Source organism: Papio anubis, chromosome 17 (genome assembly GCF_008728515.1).
Source record: "Papio anubis isolate 15944 chromosome 17, Panubis1.0, whole genome shotgun sequence".
In the NCBI taxonomy this organism is placed as follows: Eukaryota; Metazoa; Chordata; class Mammalia; order Primates; family Cercopithecidae; genus Papio; species Papio anubis.
In genome coordinates, this window is record NC_044992.1 from 48,199,445 (window position 1) to 48,206,193 (window position 6,749).

Genomic DNA, 6,749 nt, shown 5'->3' on the forward strand with positions numbered 1-6,749 from the left:
CGGTGGGGACACTGCAGCTGCGAGAGGCACAGCAATCCATGGCAATCAGCGTCTGTGGTATTTATGGGTTTGATTGAAAAGAAGGACAAGTCTTCTGAGGTGTGAATATCTCTCCTTTCTCTGGGGCTCTTATATATCCTCTCCACTGGGAGTTGGTCCAGCCAAGAGGCTTCTTTCCTGGTTCTTGTTTATGTTAGTGCACCCATTATTCTTTAATTTGTTTGACATTTAGACACTGTAAAGAGTCCCCATTTTCCTAATTAACTTTTATTTGAGTTCATTGCTAAATCTGAACTGATTACCCTTGCTATTTGTCACTGGAACACAAGCTTTATGAGGTATCACCAAAGCCTTCTGTTATTATATTTTCAACACCAGCCCTGCTGGGGAATACTGCATGACAGTGAGTCTGTACAATATGTGGGCCTGCTCTCCAGTGCTGCTTTATTTTTAATCTGTCACTTTATCTATACCAATTTGTCTGATAAAGTATCCTTGTTTTAAAGAGTTGAACTTAATTTTACTTTCTTTTAGCTTTGAGGCTTTTGAAGATCAAAATTACATTAATATGGAGAAATATGCTGTTGAGAAATATGGAAAAACTTTATAAAACACTTATTATTGTAATTTTTTACTACAAATATTTTGTATACATTTGTTTAGTATTACATTACATTACTGGAGGAATCACATTGTGCATAGGTTCTGAAACTTGCCTTTGTGTATATCTATGTATCTGTATGTAATTATATTTTAAAAGATATTTGATAGTGTTACTTCTAATATTTTAGTATTTATTATATAATTGCACTTCTATGTTACTTTAAAAATGTATATTACTGTGCATTGAGGTTATTTTCAACTTTTCTCTACAATAGTTGTGGCAATAGAGCACCTCTGTATATAAATCTTTGTGCATATTTTTGATTATTTCAGAAACAGAATTAATTATTTGGTAGAATTATAGGGGCAAATGTTAATTTCTAGTAGTTTTAAGGCCTTTCATATCATTGCCATACTGCTCTTCAGAATGGTTCTATTTACCTGGTTTTTTTTTTTTTTCAAATTACCTATTTCTACCAGGTGTGTGTGATTAAGAATTCCCATTTCCTATACCGTTGACAGATACTTTATTTTAAAGGTGTGTTCCAGTTTCTTGGGTGAAAAACACAATTTTATGATTATCGTGTTTGTATTTCTTTTATAACCAGCTAGGTTGAAATATTCTTTCATATGCATATTGGCCATCTGTCTTCTATTGAGAGCTGGCTTGCTTTCTTTCCTTCACTGCTAATGGTAGGCAAATTGAATTGTTAGCTTCTGTCTATATAGACTAAATAAAATAATAAGAATACAAAACTAAAATTCAAGTAAAATTATCACCAAAGGAAACTTATGAGCCTGAGCTAAATTAATCTGTTAACACTTGATTTCATTCTCTCTTTTTTTCTTTCCTTTTTTTTTTTTTTTTTTTTTTTTTACAAAGTATTGCATTTTTTCCTGAAATCAAATGTAGCTGTGGTTGGAAAGACCTGGATTCTGCTATCAGTACGCTGTTTAGACTGCTGGCATAGTTCAGTGTTTAAGAGGGAGCACAAGGTGGGCTTGTGGCCAATATCATTTCTACACCTCAAACCATTTCCGCTCAGCTTGGTCTCATGCATCCTGCAAGCCATGGTTCTTCTCACATTCCTCCCACCTCCTCCTTTAGGCACACCTGTAGAGTGGTACACGGTGGGGTGCATGTTTGTATGTTTTGGGAATGGGGATGTATATTTAAGAGGACCACATTAGGAGTCAGAAGAGCTCTTGACTGTTCCCGGTGCTGCTGGTTACCTTCCTTCTTATGGTAAGTAATTCACTTTTAGGAGCTTCATCTTTTTTCTCTGCAAAATTAGGGTAATAACATACATATTCCTCCACTCAGGAGATTACTGTGAGGTTCACATGTGATAAAAAGGGTGAAAGCTCATGGACAACCATATAGTGCTATGCAAAAATAAATTATTATCATGATTAAAGCAAATTACAGATCAAATTCAAGGCAAGGTAAAGATAAAGGAAACAGTCAAAAGAAGAAAAGAAAAAGAGATGAAGGTAAGCAAGAGAGCAACCTTACAGGAAAGAGCAAACATTTATATTAGAAGTTTATACAAATAAATAAATAAATAATCACATCTACTATTAGAGAAAGTGCTTGGCATATAAATTAACAAACTTAAAAATTTGAAAATCTCTCTATGGCTCTGCTTGAAAGACAGAATTCATGATATCTGCTGGTTCCTGGACTTTCACTAGATTTATTTTTGTATGAATACCTGCCAAAGTGTATGCCCTTTTACTTAGGACTGATTATTATTTCACTTATTATTTAAAAAATAATTCAACAGACATTTACTGAGCTGTTACTATGTACTAGTCACTGTAATAAATGTTGGATATATAGCAATAAACAAAATAGGCACCATCCTTGCCCTCATGAAGTTTATAGTTTGGGGGAAGAATTTTTCATACACATAACATATTATTATAAGTTGCTGCTATTATACATTATAATAGGAAGGAAAAAGATTGGATTCTAAGGGCAAAAGACAAAAAAAAGAAAAAAATTATTTTGAGGGAAACATTACAAAGGAAACATGGCTTGCAGACCCTCAGGGTTAGAATTTCATGGCAGAAAGCTATCAGCTTCTTACCTGGGATACAATATTACTTTAAGTTCACCGTAAAAGCTTAGAGAAACTGTTACTGCTTATGCAGAACATTGTGTTTCTCTAATCATAAATAAGACAAGGTTACAGATTACAAACAGTTGTAATGCAACAAGTTTATTATAATAAGCTCTTCTCTTTTATTAACAAGACGTGCAGCACTTTATTAAAATGTATTTTCTCTGCAGTGGTCTAAGAGACCTGGGAATTACTCTCCTTTGTTTATAAATGATGATAGTGATTCATAGAGAGGTGAGATGATTTAGATGGTTTGGGAGCCAGTGTGTTAAAAACTAAATATAGGACCTATTGGGATAGAGCTACCTTTTATGTGGTTAGAAATGGAAGTTTAAACTATGTGTCAGAGATACTAAGCATTTTATTTTTAAAAACAAAGGGTATCTTTTTTCTTTAAGCAATTGTAAGAAAAGCATGGTGATTCTTGATGAGATGGTAGATTTTCGGAGTGCTAAAAATCTAGACACACACATACACGCACACGCACAAGCACACATCCAAGAAGTCCAGTTTTAATTATATCTTTCTACAGTCAATGGAGGGATCCAGGACAGTGAAGACGTAAATCCAAGATTAATAATGAAAAGAGACAGTTAGAAGCAAAACATGATTATATTGGTCTCTTGCTTGAAATCTTTCATTGCTTCAAAGTTTCAGTCCAAACCCCTTTGCTTTGGGGAGTCCCTTGTGTCTGGGTCTTTGTATTTCTGTCTTCTCTGCCTCACCCTCTTCAATGCATTGTTCATCCGGTCATTCCCAACTACCTGCTTAAAAACCCCAACCTCTTTGCTGCCTCCATGATTTATTAAGCTGTTGTTCTGTCTGGAACAACTGTTCCCTACCTCTCCTGCTGCCTATTCATCTTTTAAAGCTTAGGCTGGGTAACTCAGAGGCTTTCCATAACTATTTCTCACCTCTGACACTGAATCACCAAATCTGGGTTTTAGTTATTCTTTCTGTATGCTTGCATGCCATGCTGTTCACCTCCCAGTCACAGCAGAATCCCTCAGCATTGCAATTATTGTGATTATAACTTGTCTTTCTCCTTCACCAGATTTGGGAGAGACTTGAGGGCTCTAGAGACTTGAGGCAATAGCATTTCTTTTATCTTTCTACTCCTGGCGTTAATGTGATGCCTGACACAGGATAAGCAGTCAGGAAATATGGACAAATGAATGAGTGAATGGACTGAATCTCTTGTTGACAGTATCCTCTGTTGTGTCCCATAGACTCCATGGCTGCTAAGTTCTGTTCATTTAAGGTTGAGCTGTAAAAAGCCTGTGGAATCCCCTGAGAAATTTCTTTCTGAAGGGACTAACAGGTACATTGAGGACATTTTAAAACAAGCGTGCTTAAAAGCATTTACTTCTCCCCTTCCTTGTCCTACTCTTTTCCTTGCATGTATTCTTGTGGTTTTATTTCAATGAATTTTCAGATTTTGACTTGTGTCTTTATATATGTATTATGTATAGATATACATGCACACATATATTTATATGTGTTACATAAATGTATTGAATGTATTAATATATAGTATATATACATATATGTACTTGTTCTCTCTAGGCTTGGAAAAGAAAAATCTTTGTGAGATAAAATTAAGTAGGCTGATAAAATTCAGTAATGAATTAAAGCATATTTAATCAGAGTTTTAGCTCTTAACCTGAGACACCTGAAAAGTATTGGCATTCTATTGATTACTGTGGTAGAACATCTGTGCAGAGTACAGTGGCAAATAGAGGTATATTCCTGGTGCCTTGTGACTAGAGTTGACCACTTTGAGTTCTCTCTAAGAGAAGATGAAGTTGAAATAGGTACACCTCCAAAATACCCAGATTTTAGAATTGAATACTTGCCAATTTTAATCTACGAACCAGTGTACTCTTTTTCTATTATAATCCAATGTGGATTTTGTTAAAGAATCTTACATGTTTTATTTCTCTTGCGTATTTTGGGTTTATTTCATAACTGTGCTCATTAAGCTTCTGGCTTCATTAGTATTGAAGGTAGTATTGTGGTAGGAAAAATTGGGCTTTAGAGTCAGACATACAAGAGGCTGAATTCTGATTTTCTAAGTAAGTAATTCTATGACTTTGAGAATGTTGAATAACTCTTAAAACTTCATTTATTCTTATCCATTAGTGCTATTTTAAGGACTAAATGAATGATTTACTAGTGAAGAGTAGACAAATAAATGTTGGTTCACACCAAAATTACATTTGTCTGAGGAGGAAGAGAGAAGAGAAGGCAAATATAAAAGAGAACCTGTTAAAAGTTAGCAAGCCATGTTAGTAGTATCCAGAATGTTAGTCATTCTGCCAATAGATTCTTTTTTAAAAAATTAAAATAATCATCTTTTTTTACCTTTTTAAAATGGAAGAAATATACCCAAAACTAACATAAATAAAGGACACGTCTTGCCAGAGAAATATAGTTTATTGGAAAAACCACCAAGAAATTTTCTTCTATGGAAATACCCAATACAAGAAACAAGAGCCAGGAAGCATTATGATCAAGAACATGTAATCTGAGGTCTTACAGATTGAAACAGTATTTTGCTAATAAAACACATTCACCTGCCCACAGGAACCAAATGGTTATTCAGCTAAATAACCGTGAAAAATACTTTTCTTTTTTCCCCCCATTAAAACCAAAGGTAAATTCTTCATATCTGGGCCATCTGATCTACCTTAACATCTGGTAAACTACTGAGGCAAGTGACTACTGAAGAGACAGCTTCTGGATTCCTCGTTGTCGGGCACTGAGCAAAGTAGCCATCCATCAGCAGCTTCTTGGGAGGCAGGGCTCACAGCAGGGCTGAGTGAAGGTGGTGAGGTTGAGGGTCTCCCAGGCCTGGGGTTGGCTGGTGAATCTGAGCAGGAAGCAGGTGGGCACCGCAGGGGGCTGAGGAATGGTGCAGGGTGTGGACAGCTGTCACAGCAGGTGGGCTCCAGTAACCAAACCGTGTGTGGGCAGGTGCTGGGCAGGCAGACTCCGCGAGCGGCAGGATTTGTCGGCGTGCAGATGGTGGTGGCGGCCCGTGGGACACTGCAGCTGCGAGAGGCACAGCAATCCATGGCAACGTGTCTGCCAGCCAGTTTCTTGTACAGATGAGGCTGGTGAGCAAAATGTCTCCCTCTCTCTTGTTAGGGCTCTTATATAATTCTCCCAAGTGGGCATTGTATTCAGCTGGTAGGCTTCCTGTTTTGTTTATGGCACCCTTTTTCACTGAGATTCTCTAATCTGTTTGGCATTTACATGTCCATTAAGAGTTCCCGCCTTGTTAAATTAATCATATTTTTGGAGTCATTGACTTGCTGTCATTTTGTCACAAGGTCATCACATTTTTGTCTTCACAGGGTTCTGGCATGCCAAACCTTACATGACTTTTTATGGGTAATTAATTCAAGTGACAATTCAGCTGTAATTTTGACAAACTCTTCTTTGTTTTCCTCTTAATTTAAAATACTGTGGATCACATAATGTGATTTCTAATGACTAATTTCAGAATGAGTAACTCAAGTGATGAATTGGACCATTTTCAACCAATAAAGTCAACAAGAATATGGCTATTTACAGATGAATGTTTCATGTGGCTACAGGCATCTCAGACATGTTTGCATTTATTTTAGTGATATTATAATTCAGGGTTCTATTGAGCAAGCAAAGTGGCAGAGAGTGGTACAGGATGAAATTCCTTTCTGTTATTTTTACAACCGTAGGTGAATTTTCAAGGTTGTATTATTCTATGATCGTTTTTTTCTAAAAGAGTTCTATTCCCAAGTTACACCAGTCTTGTGGTGAATCAAAGTATAAATTCATTGAAGGAAGGAAGGATCCACAGTGGCCATTCTTTGTTGAATGTACCCATTAAAAAAAAGAAAACCACCTCAGCCTTGATTCATTTTCATGAATGGTGTATGCACTTTAAAATAAGATGAAATAGGAATGAAAAGGAGAAACCTTAAGAGTCACAGAACAACAGTGGATTTGGCAGGAAATCTGACCCAATGCACTTAG

General features: G+C 36.2%; 1 pseudogene; it reads right to left on the reverse strand.

Annotated features, from left to right (window-relative positions):
• Nucleotides 1-5,435: 5,435 nt before the first annotated feature.
• Nucleotides 5,436-5,806, reverse strand: LOC101012341 (annotated as a pseudogene).
• Between the last annotated feature and the right edge of the window lie 943 nt (nucleotides 5,807-6,749).